Consider the following 14134-nt stretch of genomic DNA (forward strand, 5'->3'; position numbering starts at 1 on the left):
TTCTAAAACCATTAATATTTCATTTATTTCAATGACAAAATTAATGTGTAATCTATTATCAGGGCTTTATTTATTGCATGTGAATAAAGTCAGAGCAATTGCTGTTGACAGAGGTGTATTATTAATGCTCAAAACCAGTTTGGGGGGAGGGGAACGTTTAGCCAGTTCTAATTAGAGACTCACAAATTTATCACACACCAAAACTGGTTAAAGCTACCTTTGACTACATTGTATGTACCATCGTTTAACTCAGGAACAATGGTGTAAATAATGTGTCCTCCTTTAACAGATGATTTTTCCAACTTTCGTTTTTTAAAAAGGCAAATTTACAAAGCTTGGTATAACAGATACAAATCATAAATAAATGCTTTGATGCATTTTCACAATCACGTATCTGCAAGAGCAAGTGCTTGCTTCTTCTAATGACTATTTTACCTGTAAACAGTTAAAAAAAAAAAAAGGAATTTCTAAAACTTAAGCATTCTGTTTACCAAACGGAGACAGCAGGAAGGTTTGGCTCTTTCATTAGACTTGCAGAGTCCTTCTAGAATGGTGAATCACAAAGCAGTGCATGGAAGAGCTTGTGAATCCCCACGGAACGGCTACTGTGGACCACTTTGTGCAGAAAGTGCTGGAGGTGCAAATGTTCCATGTGGGCTGTCAAAAGAGAGGTGAGCAGTTTCCGTCACCTCTGACCTCCCAGTACGATATGCTCTGGCGGGGACCCTTCTGGGCCTGTAGGCCACCGTGCTGGGAGAAATAGACATACCACCTCTCTTACCTCAGCTTGGACAAGGATAAGAGCTATCCAAAGCATCCCTGTGGACCCATGCAGGAGCCTGGCACAAGATGCCTTAACATTCGTTAAGATTCTTAAAGAAGGAATTTTTATTTTGCACTTTGAAGTAGGTCTTAAACCATTTAGAGGCCAACACAAGCTGACCCCCTGCAGAGTGAAGTGACAACCGGTCTGCAGATCACCTCCATGCTAGAGAGTGCCCCTCAGGGCCATGGTTCTCCAGGCCTTCCTCCCTCCAGGCTTTGAGGCGTTGATGCCCATCTGTGGTGCCTCATTCCCTCAGCAAACTGCACAGATGAAATCCTCCTGATGGTTAATGCCAAGCACAATTTGGGGATTGGTCCTCCTAGGCTGATTGACCTTCTTTCCTACAGCAATGCCAACCTAACCAAAAGGATTCCATTTTTTAATGAGAATTTTAGGAATCAGTCTTTTCTTTCAGGTGGAGAAGGGTAGGATTGGGGAGTTTCCGGTTCTTTGGTTCATAACATAATGGGTAACATTAGTAGCAGCTGTGGCCCCAAAAAATCGTTTTTTGTGTGTTTTCAGTTCCAAGACCTTAGAGCATTGGGTAGCCTTAAGGATCTGATTCAATTCATAATGATCTAAAATATTTCTTTCAGATAAGCTCTCAGATTTTTGAGCCTGCCTCCACGTTAAGTCCGTATATCTTGTTTGCAGTTGATGGCAGACAGTTGAGAAATCAAAGATAACAAAGCTTTTACTTTACAAATGTTCTACCAAAGAAAGCCAAAAACATATCATAAAACATTCAATCTGACACATCCAGATAAATTATTTAAATTTTGCTGCGAAGCTTCAGCCTAAAATAAATGGCTTTGCCTGTAGAAATATGTATGGTACCACACATTTGTCAAAACTCTCCACCCCTCTGAAAATGCTGTAGTCCTGGTAACTGGAAAGCTCAGCAGAGCTGAGAGCTCTGCAGGCTGGCAGGGTGTGACATAGACCCCATGAGGGCAGGGCTCGTGCCCACTTTATTCACCACCCTATCCTAGGTCCCAGGCTCAGGCCCAGGCCCAGGCCCAGAGCAGCCACTTGAGAATCGAGCCCATTTGCTATGTTTACAAGTATAATATGATAGCAATATACATACGTACTATATGCATCAGTGTATTCATATGTATTTAAACAAGGATGCCTGTGACTTACCTCAAGCTGTCCATGATGAATTAGAAATGCCTTGGTTACCAGTAGGGAAATAAGGAAATAATCCTCAAATTTTGGAATTGGGGGAGGGGAAGAGAGGAGGAGGGGTGAGGGAAAAATGGTTCCTTATTTAGCATGAGACAACCAGCTTCCTAAATAGTACCTTTCTCTACATAAACCATAAAAATCATTTCAAAATTCACCACTTTCTGGCTTTTCATGCCTTTAAGGAACAAAATTGACACAAACAGTCAATATTTTCAAAAAGAGCCAAGAGATTATTCACTGACCCCCCAGGAAGCCAGCCCTTCTCTCTTTTAAAAGATGTTTTCTATTGCTGCCGTTTTAAGTAAGAGGAGTTAGCAATTGAGAAATTGTTGTGAGGCTTATACATGACAGTAGATGAGATTTTACTCTCCAAAGGAGAATATTTTTCCCCTCACTACACACTGATAGAATCATGCACTTGATGTAGGAACCCAGCAGCAATTGAAACCTCAAATTGAAAGGCTCAGAGGAGCACAAAGGAGGAAGCAACGGGGAGCCAGATCACACAGAAGGTCCCTCCAAAGGCAAGCACATTCTAGTTCTGACCAGTTAGATCTTCCAACCTGGATGCACTCCTGGATGCACAACCTGGATGCAGACACCAGCAGCCGGCGTTTCTTCAAGCACGGAAAATGCCAACACCTGTGCCCCAGCACAAACTCAAGCCAAACAGTCTGGGTTCTGGTCCAGGCTCCTCCACTCAACAGCCAGGTGACTGCAGTCCGGTTCACTGATTTCTTCAAGCCTCAATTTCTCACCTCTAAAATGGGCCTAATAATAGTCCTTCCCTCAGAGTAGTGATAAAGATTTTAAAAAGAATGATAATGAAAGAAGACTCATGGAGGAGTATCTGGGGTAGAATTCGTGTTCAAAAGAGCATAGCTCTTGTCATGTGTTATTAGCAGGATTTGCATTCTTCCAGTGTTATCTTCATTATTATTATATTCAAGGAGTTTGGCCTGACCTGAGGTAGAGGTGTAGAGCGGCAGTCATCCTGAGGGAGAAGTAATGAGAAGTTTTGAGGAAACTAAAATTAAATCCACACTCTCTCCTTCCTGCCCCACCCCCTCCTGTCAGATTATCAACCCTGAAATTTTGGGATTAATCTAGGCTTTTCACTGGGATTAAGGTAATGCCCTGAGTCCCTCTGAGCGAGACCCACAGTGGTAGAAACAAAGCTGTCAGGGTGACATGCAGTACAACAAGACTAGTTTTACTCTTTGGAATTAAGTCTTAGGTAATTACTCTCTAAATAGTTTCTCCTTAGAAAAATTCAAAAATAAGGAAAGACAAGCTTTCCTTTGACCAATATCCTCTACAGAAAAATTCAAGAATAAGGAAAGACAAGCTTTCCTTTGACTAATATCCTCTACTGCTAGGGCCGCCCAGAGGTAAGTACTGTGATCAGGGCGGAACGCATCCTTCAGATTTTGTCCATAGAAAATACACTATTCCTTTTGGTTCACATAAAAGGACTCACACTCTAGGTCCCATTTGGCAACTGCTTTTTTCATTCAATAATGTCTAGGGATGTTTCCAGATTGGCATATATAAATGGTTCTGACCTTTTCACTCTTCTCAGGGTGTGTCTATTCCTAATAACTGAATGGGGGGCCTTAATAGGTCCCATGACAGCCCATCTCTTGCCCGCTTCTGTCTGTCCTTTGTGGGCAACATGATCCTAGCTTGAGAGTCTGGAGATTTGTTCTTTGGTTCTAGTACTTCTAACTAGAAGTGAGACCTTGAGATCATCATTAAGGCCCTCGGGATAGATACTTTCAGGCCCCTTATCTAGCAAATGAGAGAATTGAATTACATGGGTTCTAATTTCTGGTACAACTACAGTCATCAGGGTTTGGGGTACTGGGACAGAAAAAATATTTCTTTCAGTATTAGAATGAGGAAGGTTGTGGGAGTGGGAAGAAGCTGATGAGTTCTGAAGACGTTCTTCCTGCAAACAGGTATCTGCTTTCCACAAAGTTAGAGCCATTCTTAAACTAACATCTGGTTTCCCTCATTCTTTGAATGCACACATAGCAGGGATGTGGGCTTTGTTTGATATCACAGGAGTCAAGATATTTTTAAGTAGTCACGCACACACCCAAATTACTCCGGTAGAATTTGGTTGAAAGTATTTGCATCTAGGCTGCTTATTGGGGATGGAATTAGGATGTGAGAGAGCAGGTTTGGGGAAGTGAGTACTAAAAGGGAGAGATTCTGAGTGCCCTAAAAAGGTTTGTTCGTTTAGTCAATAAGTAATGAACAACCATATCCAGGGGTGAGAGTAAAACAAAGAACCAAGACTGTCAGAACTGTGTGCTTCCAGAATCTTAGCCAGCGTTCCTCACCTGAAGGGTGTCTGTGTTATGGGGTGATTCTCTTGCTCTCCAGTCCATCACCAAGATATTTTTCCTGCTGGATTGTTCAGATGTGACCTTAAGAACTGCTTGTCAGCAAGTCTTTTTAATAAGGTTCCCTTCAACCCAACCATCAATGTTTAAATCAGTAAAGAAGAGAGGGGTGGTTGACAATGACCATTTTATTACTATCTGTGTTTCTGGAATGTATAAAGAAATTATCATTTTTAACACCAAAAGGAAATATTATTTCACTAGAAAACAGAAAACTGGGACCTATTATGGCCTGGATGAGCAGTGATAAAATTTGGAGTGTGTGAGGAGGTTGTATTGAGGGCTGCAGTGTTCGATGAGCAGGAGAGAAAGACTCAGCAAACCATCACCTACCTTTTCCCCTATATCCTCTGAACTGCAGTAGGTTGTGAAGACTTGGGCGTCCTTAGTATGACCTGCCCCATACTCTCTGATGCTGAGCCCTTGGAAGCTAGTTCCCACTCCCCCACCCCTCCAATATTCTGTTGGACCAGCTCACATCCCCAGCTGCATCCCCACTCCCTAGATGTACTCCCAGAACTCCAAGACTGGGGTCTCCAGAACTTACTTCTCACTTTATTTCCAGGATCAGCCTTGTCTACTGAGTCAGAGAGACAAAGCACAGAAGCTGTCAACCCTATCTGGTTCTCTAGTTGACTAAGGAATTTCATTTCATAGCCTCCAGCCCGTAGACTCCCTGCGTCAAATAGAGTTACTGTTAAGTGGGCATTGGAATGAACCCTTGTTTTTGTTTTTGTTTTTGTTTTCACAGAAGGCTAAACATAAATTCACAAAAAGCAAGGCAAACCTTCCCTTCCTTCAACGCCACCTCCCCACCATCCCCCAGTCTCCCCACACTATTCAGAGGTTTAGAGCCTGCAGAGTTCAAGGCCCATCTTAGGTAAAGCTCTAAGGTAGCCCCTTTGGATGATGTTTTGTAGCTCCTTTTCCCTTGCAGTGACCTCCCTCTGTGCCGTCCCAGGGCCCCTGGATGTAGAGGACCCCTCTCAGCCTCACCTCCACCACAGTGCCCCTTTCTAGGGTCTGGGATGGCTCACACACATGCATCCTCATCCCCCAGCCCTGGGAATGCAGGCCAACCACGCCCTCCCATAGGAGTCCCATTGTATAAGAGGGTCCCTGGAGGCAACACTGTTTTTTAAAATTTTGTCTTTAATCATATATTTCAAACACTAACAGGTGAAAGGGAGTTGAAGTTTTCTGGTCGTGAAGCACCTCAAATCTTCCCACTTGCCCTGCAAATAATGGTAATTCATTATTCTTTAAGTTTTCCTGATGTCTCTTTTCATCCTCAAAACTTGAGGACTAAAACCAGGGACTGAAATTGTTAGATGCCTATAGTTCACCAAGAGAGCATGGACTGCAAGCTATAAATTATCTTTTATGTAAACTGAAAACAAGTTTAGTTATCAGCAAATTAAAACACGATTATATGGGGGCACCTGGGTGGCTCAGTCAGCTAAGCATCAGACTCTTGATTTCAGCTCAAGTCATGATCTCAGGTCATGAGATCAAGCCCCACATCAGGCTCTGAGCTCAGAGGGGGTCTGCTTGAGATTCTCTTTCTCCTTCTCCTGCTGCCCCTCCTTCCACTGGCACTCATGCACTCTCTTTTTCTGTCTCTCTCTCTCAATAAAATATATTTTTTAATGGATTATGTGGACACTTTGGCAAAAAATACTCAGGACTTTGAAAAGCAATGAATAAAACCACTATGTCTGTGTTAAACTGAAATTCCCAAAAATATTTCACAAGTACAACATGCACTCCTTTTCTGATAAACCATTCTATTCATGTTAATATCATGTCAGAAAAAGTTCTAACTGGCTTGATCTTGATATTTCCCTCGCAAGTGAAACTATTTATTATTGAAAATAAATTTCATTTTAGATAGTTAAAAATGCACATTTATGTTGTATGAGTGCATGTGTACACTTAATAATTTCTTTAGAATTATAATTCATTTCCACTGTCACTAAGAAGGGCATTTTAGGTGTGATGGAAAGATGAATATGTGAAAGTAAATAAATGGTCTAATGTGACTACTTCCTCATTTTTATTCATTTGCAACCATTTCCACACTACCAGCCTCTGTTAAAATTTAGTTCTATTTGAGGCATTTATATGTAAATGATACCTTGCCAAGACATCTCCAGAGGTGTGTGTGTGGGGGGGGAATTACAGAAATGTAAGAGCTCTGCAAACAGTCCCACTAAGTGCTGAAGCCCACCAAGTCATCCCTCTGGAAGCCCAGACCCCTGAATCCCACAGATGTGTGGGCCACCTCAGGTCAAAGGCTTTCCTTATGCCTTTAACCCTCCCTATGAACTGCTATGCCTTTCTGTCTTAAACACTATGTGACTTTCAGGCATTCTTATTACTTTCTTTTTTCCCCTCACATAAACTTTGCTTTGCCTCGACAGTGAGACAAACAACCCTGGAAGCATCATTTCCAAATTTCAAGTCCTCATATTGCTGCTGCTGAGGAATCCATTCATTGCGTCTTACTAGTCATCATGATTTCATATTCCACCCTTTAGATCTCTTGCACACACTGCTATTTCTGGAAACAGTAACATGCAGGAGATGGCATAGGGCAAAGATAGCACTGAACACCGGCACGGTAGAGAGGCTGTTTTTATTATTTTGATTTCCTTATGTTGCACACTCTGTGATATCCAGCTAGATGAGCTCTGTGGTTAATATTGTATTTGAAATGAAAAAGGTTCCAAGTTCTTCAAAATTTGTATTCTCAGAGGCTGTCTTCTTGGATTTCTACATCTTAAAAGCAATCTTCTGACAACTAAGATCATATTTAAATCGGCTTTGCAAATTCCAGCAAGAAACTGAGTCCACATCATCACTTGAGGCTCTATTCTGTCGACTTCCCTTGCTTCCCCCTAGCCAAAAAGATAAACCATTTAAAAATTTGTAAAGTTAAAAAAAATTATTTAACTATTCAACATAAAGCTACCCAGGCTTCCTGGGAATTATATTATAGAAGGAGAAAGGGACAAAAAGATATGATGCCAAGAACTGGAAGAGAAAAGTTCATAAATTAAATATAACTCTAAAGCAACAGAACAAAGCAAAAACTAATGGGCAGACTGCAATTCTGGTTTGGTTATTTTTGAACTAAGCTAGAATTTACTTGTTCAAAATGATCCCTCCAGAACTGCTTTAAGGGCACACAGCTCCCAGCTGTATGGATTTCTTTCATATAACAATTAAGCACCAAGGCTAAAGCATATGGCTATCTAACAAAATGCACAGCCCAGGAAGAGAAATGGGCTTTAGTTTCAGTTTACCTGCAGACTCCTGACTTGAAGCCTCTGAAAGTATCTGCACCTTCGTTTTACCTTTTGTACAATTCTATTTGGTTATTGCATACTTAAAAAAATAAAAAAACAACTTCCTTTGAACATTCCCTGGCAGAGAGGAGAAAGACCTTGTTCTGTTCCCATCTCCCATTCTGAGCTTCTCTACCATCTGTAGTTTTTTCGTTCCCAAAGAGGAGTCTTCTCTGACATTTTGGAAGTTCACAGTGCAAATCTACCCTTTATTAGCTCTATCTGGCAAGCGACTTGAGCTCTCTAAGCCACATGTATTCAACAAATATTGAGTTACTATATGCCAAATACTTTTCTAAAGGGAGAGCAAGACAAAGCACCCTCTTACTAAGCTCCCATTCTAATGAAAGGAGAAATAGTGAGCGCATGGATAAAGAAGCAGTTAATGGAATGTCAAGTGGCACCAAGAGCTGTTAAGACAAGTAAAGCAGGATGATGGGAAAAGAGTGAAGAAGGGGGGCAATTTTAGAGAAAGCCATCAGAAACGGGCTCTGTTGGGTATGAGATTAGGTCAGAGTCAAAAGCAGTAAGAAAGGGCATCATATCTTGGGGAGAGAACAACTGCAGACAGGAACAAAGCTTTGGAGAAGGGCAAAGAGCTAGTGTGGCTGGAGTGAGGTCCGTGTGGCAGAGCAGGAGTTGGGGGGAGCAGTGAGGGGGTGTGGGCAGGGCATATATGTGCCCATGAGCCACTGTGGACCTTTAGATTTTATTCAGTATCAGGACATAGTTGGAGAGTTTTAGCAGAAGAGTGACATGGCCTGATTTCATGTTATGTAAAATGGCTCCGATGGATTTTGTGGAGAATGGACTACATGGGAATAACTATGAAAGCAGAAAGACCAGAAAGGTTATAGTAATGGCTACAGCAAGGGATGATGGTAGCTCACTAATCTATAACACAAGGACAATGGTAGCAACACCTGCATGGGAGAATGACATCGGATAATACATGTAAGTGACTCACCATAGCATCAATATATAGCAACAACTCAACGTTAGCATTATTGTTGTTATCATCAGGATTATTTTGGGGTGATTCCCCTACCCCAACTGGTAGCTAATTTTCTAATCTTTGGCACATCCTTTGCATGAAGGATTTCAAATATTCTTTTTATCCCCTCTAAACATGTCGTCCTGTGTCCTAGAGCAGCTCTGCATACAGGAGGGTATATGTGTTTGGTCAAAGTTCAAAACGCTTTGTCAAGGCTATTTTTATTCATTGTGGTTGCCAGTCCTGCCATTTATGGTAGCAGATAAGCAGACTGGTGGAGAGTTCTGGACAGTATTGTTTTCCATGGAGCATCTGATAATGAGGGGGCAATTTCTGGATGTCACAACAACAGAGGGACTGTGCTGGCACTTAGTGGGTGAGGTCCAGCAAAGCTAAATAGGAAAGCCCTACACAATAAATGATTTCCTACCCAAACTGCCCATGCTGTTGCTCTGGGAAACACTTAGGTGGCAGGAGAGTCTCCATGCAAATTGTAGCAGCCCAATTCCAGGGAAGTTTGCAATGGGGGAAGAGAAGCCTGAGGATGCTGGTGTAGAGGAAAGAGCATTGGGTTGAGAAGCAGATCTTAGTCTCAACTACAACAATACAAGTCATGTGGATTTAAATTTTTCATTCATTGTTAAGACTCAGCTTCCCTATCCATAAAGTGGGAGAATTTTCCTTGACTACTTCCTTGGAAGGTTAAGGAAATTCAATAAGATAATAATGCCCATGTATGCATTTATTAAATTATAAATCATCATGAGGCTGAACAACCTATCTCTATACACACACAAGTTGTTAATGAGATAGAAAATACAGTCTCTGCCCTAGAGAATTTATAATTCAATCATCATTAAAAAAGAGCTGCAAGTTCCCATTAGAGAAGAAAGTAGGAAATGTGTTTTCAAAACCACAGGCCCAGTTTTTACAAGTCAAGCATTTTATATTTAATTAAACTTTGCAAATGCCAATTCTTCCCCCACCCCAACTAAGCTTATTTTCTCAGGTATGTCTATTGTACTAAAACATATGAAATAAAAGACACTAAAAAGGCTATGTGACCTTTTAAAAACAAAGTCACAAGCAACATTGTTTATGACACCTACTCTCTTTTAAAAATGGGAAACGAACTAGGGGTGGTAGAAGGGGAGGAGGGCAGGGGGTGGGAGTGATTGGGTGACGGGTACTGGGGGTTATTCTGTATGTTGGTAAATTGAACACCAATAAAAAAAATTTTTTTTAATAATTAAAAAAAATAAAAATGGGAAAGGAAACAACCCAATGGTCAATTAAGGTTTGTTTTTTTTTTTCCCTGTTTTGTTTTAATCATGATTGTCTCCTTTATGGCAAAATAATCTCATTGGAGGAAATTCTGATCCGCTAGGGTAAGTTTGAACTGATCTTTTATCAAATTTTATTTTTATAGTCAGAAAACATCTACTTCTATACATTCATTCATTACTCATTCATTCATTAATAGATTGTGATTATTATCTACTATAGAGGAGCTTTGTACAAACTTTGTCCTTAAAGGGCACTCCTAACCCAAATAAACAACAAAATGGGAATAGGAGGTATAGTGGCAACAGATATTAAAAGTTAGAGTTTGCATACTACTTTGAAAGGGATAGATTTCCTTAGTAAAATAAATTATTAATAACAAAAAAAGAACTGTTTTTCAGTGTACTGAGATTAAAAGTTTGGCAAACTAGGTATATTATATAAGATTAATCACTATGGTAGACACTGACTGTTTATCCTATATTCACTTCCCTTTCTCTGCTAACAAACACCAATTTATTCAGGTAGCAGGCAGAGACTCCTCTATTTCAATGTAGATGGATTTCTATACCATTTCCATAATGTGAATCTTAATTTGTGTAACGCAGTTGCTACCTGTGGACAATGATTGCTATGAAAGTAGAGATGAGAGCCAGTTTTAGTCAATGAGATATAAATAGACATCTGTTAGGTGAGCTTCCAGAATAGCTTTTGACCCACTGTATTAAAAAAACAAAGCCTAATTAGAGATGTATATTGCAATGCCAAGAGCAATCACTAAAAATAGCAATAACATAAAGGGGAAGAGCCTAAATATCAGCAGATAAATTAAAATGGAATACTAAAAAAACTTTTTAAAAAGTTAGAGTGTAGGAACAGAAGAATAAGAAACAAGGGTTACAAAAGATGAATTATTAAATGATAGAAATAAATCTAACCATATCAATAATTACACTAGGTTTATGATCTAAACACATCATGTAAAGGGAAAAGATTGTGAGAGTGAATAAGAAAGCAAGATTTGGAGTGCCTGGGTAGCTCAGTTGGTTGGGTACCTGCCTTTGGATCAGGTCATGATCTCAGAGTCCTGGGATGGAACCCCACTTTGGGCTCTCTGCTCAGCGGAGAGCCTGCTCCTCCCTCTCCCTCTCCCTCTGTGCTCTCTGTCCCTCAAATAAATAAATAAATAACTTTTTTTTTTAAAAGCAAGACTCAATTATATGCTCCCTACAAAAGGCATACTCTAAACAAAAAGATACAAATAGGTTTTGAAAGAAAACAGAATTTTTAAGAAATACAGTGTATTCTAAAACAATGTTTAAGAGACCCAGACTAAGAAAAAAAAAGAAAAGAAAACAAACAAAAACAGAGGAAACTGATAGAAAACAAATAGAATGGCAGGCTTAAGCCTTAACATATCAATAATTACATTAAATGCAAATGCTGTAATATGCCAATTAGAGGACAAAGATTGGCAGAATGAATAAAAGAACATGATTATCTATCTGCTGTCTACAGTGGGTGCAGAACACTGGATAAAGGTCATAAATGTTGTTAAGCATCCTACAATGCACAGGACAACTTTTAGCTCTTCCACAAAGAATTATTGGAGCCAAAATTTTAGTAGTTCTGAGGTGAGAAACTCTGTATCAAGACACTTTGCTATTGGCAAAGGTATAGTAAATAGACTAATGGAAGAGAATACAGTCTAGAAATAGAACCATTAGGTTGGCAGATTTTCTTTAAGTACCAAAGTAATTCAATGGAAAAAGGAAAATCTTTTCAACAAATGGTACCTGGAGTAATTGTATAGCTATATGGAGAAAAATAAACATGAATTCTTTCTTCAAATCACATATAAAATTAGGTGAAACTGTATCACAGAATATAAACATAAAACCTAAATCTATAAAACTCCTAGATGAAAACAAAGGAAAAAAATCTTTTTTTTATCTCAGGATAAACAATATTTCTTAGATATAAATACTAAAATATGGATCGTAAAGGGAATAAAATAAATTGTACTTCAACAACCAAAGAAGATATATCAATGGCCATTAAGCACATAAAAAGATGCTCAATATCATTAGTCATTAGGGAACCGTAAATCAAAACCATAGTAAGATACCACTTCACATAAACTAGGATGGCTAGAGTTTTTTTAAAAACAGGCAATAACAACAACAAAAAGCAGGCTATAACAAGTGTTGGTAAGAAGGTGAAGTACTAGCAACTCTCATAAACTACTGGAGCGTGTATAAAATGGTGTAGCCATGTAGAAAACAGTTTGGTGATTTCTCAAAAGGTTAATCATAGAGTTACCATACAACCCAACAATACCTCTCAGCTGTGCTCTAAATGTTAGCATATCTCCCCTGTACCCCCCTACCCCATTCATATGTTGAAATCTTTTTTTTTAATAATAAATTTATTTTTTATTGGTGTTCAATTTGCCACATATGTTGAAATCTTAATGCCTGATGTGATAGTGTTAGGAGGTGGGGCCTTTGAAATGTGGTTAGGTCATAAAGGTGAAGCTCTTATGCATAGTAGTAGTGTTCTTGTAAAAGAGATGCTATAGGGCTCCCCAGACCCTTCCACCATATGAAGACACAATGAGAAGTCTCCAACCCTGAAGAATCCCTCATCTAACTATGCTGGTATCCTGATCTCAGACTTCCAGCTACCAGGACTGTGAGAAATAATTTTCTATTGTTTATTAACCACCCAGTCTGTGGTATTTTGTTAAAGCAGCCCAAACAGACTAAGACACACTCCTGTGCATATACCCAAGAGAAAGGAAAACATATGTCCACATAAACACTTGCATTCAAATATTCATATCTGCTTTATTTGTAATATACAAAAACTGCAAACAACTCAAATGTCCATCAACAGGTGAATAGCTAAACAAATTGTGATATATCCATCCACTGGACCACTATTTAGCTATCTTAACTACAAAAAAAGGATAAACTATTCATTCCCACCATAACATGGGTGAATCCCAAGACAATTATACTGAATAAAAGAACAAGTATGTACTTTATGATTCCATTTATAATTCTAGAAAATGGAAACTAATCTTTACTGACAGAAAGCAGATCAGTGACTGCCTCCTGATGGAATTAGAGGGAGAGATAAACACTTGATTTTCTTTAATTTTTAAATAATTTCTATACCTAAACTCACAACCCTGAGATCAAGAGTCCCATGCTGTACCCACTGAGCCAGCCAGGCACCCTGGGAGGGATACATTTTAAAGAGGTACAAAAAAACTTGTTTAGTTTTTTTTTTTTTTAAGGGGGAAAAAAAAGGTGTAGTAACAATATTTAAGCTTATATAGAAATAAAATAATGTGAATGCAATGGAATTGATTAAAAGAAGAAATATGATTTGACTAAGCTTCCTTTTAAAAAAGGATAAGTATCTCACATCCCTATGTTTATTGCAGCATCATTTATAATAGCCAATATGAAGCAACCCAAGCATCCATCAACAGATGAATGGATTGGGGCACCTGGGTGGCATAGTCAGTTAAGCACTCTAATCTTGGTTTCAGCTCAGGTCATGATCTCAGATTCATGAGATGGAGCCCCCCATTGGGCTCTGTGCTCAATGGGGAGTCTTCTTATGATTCTCTTTCCTTCTTCTGCCCTTCCCCTCTGTTCTCTCTCTCTCTGTCAAAACAAAACAAAAAAAAAAGATGGATAAAGATGTTGTATATAGCGACACCTGGGTGGCTCAGCGGTTGAGCGCCTGCCTTTGGCTCCGGGCGTAATCCCGGGATCCAGGATCAAGTCCCACATTGTGCTCCCCAGAGGGAGCCTGCTTCTCCTTCTGCTTATGTCTCTGCTTCTCTCTGTGTGCCTCTCATGTATAAATAAATAAATCTTAAAAAAATATGTTATATATATATATATATATATATATATATATATATATATATATACACACACAATGGAATATTACTTAGCTATAAAAAGACTAAGATCTTGCCGTTTGGAACAACATGGATGGACCTAGAGGGTATCATGCTAAGTGAAATAAGTCAAACAAAGAAGATAAATACTACATG

At 39.3% G+C, this 14134-nt stretch overlaps 1 protein-coding gene across 3 annotated transcripts in view; it reads right to left on the minus strand.

Annotated features, from left to right (window-relative positions):
* Positions 1-7197: 7197 nt before the first annotated feature.
* Positions 7198-14134, minus strand: part of FAM126A (family with sequence similarity 126 member A) — a 125316-nt gene continuing 118379 nt past the window's right edge. For 2 of the 3 annotated variants that reach the window (XR_005369537.1, XR_005369538.1), the window contains exon 14: positions 7271-7328. The gene's annotated coding sequence lies outside the window, so the exon portion shown is untranslated. Of the gene's footprint in view, positions 7329-14134 lie in introns of all 3 variants that reach the window. The other variant, XR_005369539.1, reaches the window with a different exon arrangement.

Source organism: Canis lupus, chromosome 14, assembly GCF_011100685.1.
Source record: "Canis lupus familiaris isolate Mischka breed German Shepherd chromosome 14, alternate assembly UU_Cfam_GSD_1.0, whole genome shotgun sequence".
NCBI lineage: Eukaryota > Metazoa > Chordata > Mammalia > Carnivora > Canidae > Canis > Canis lupus.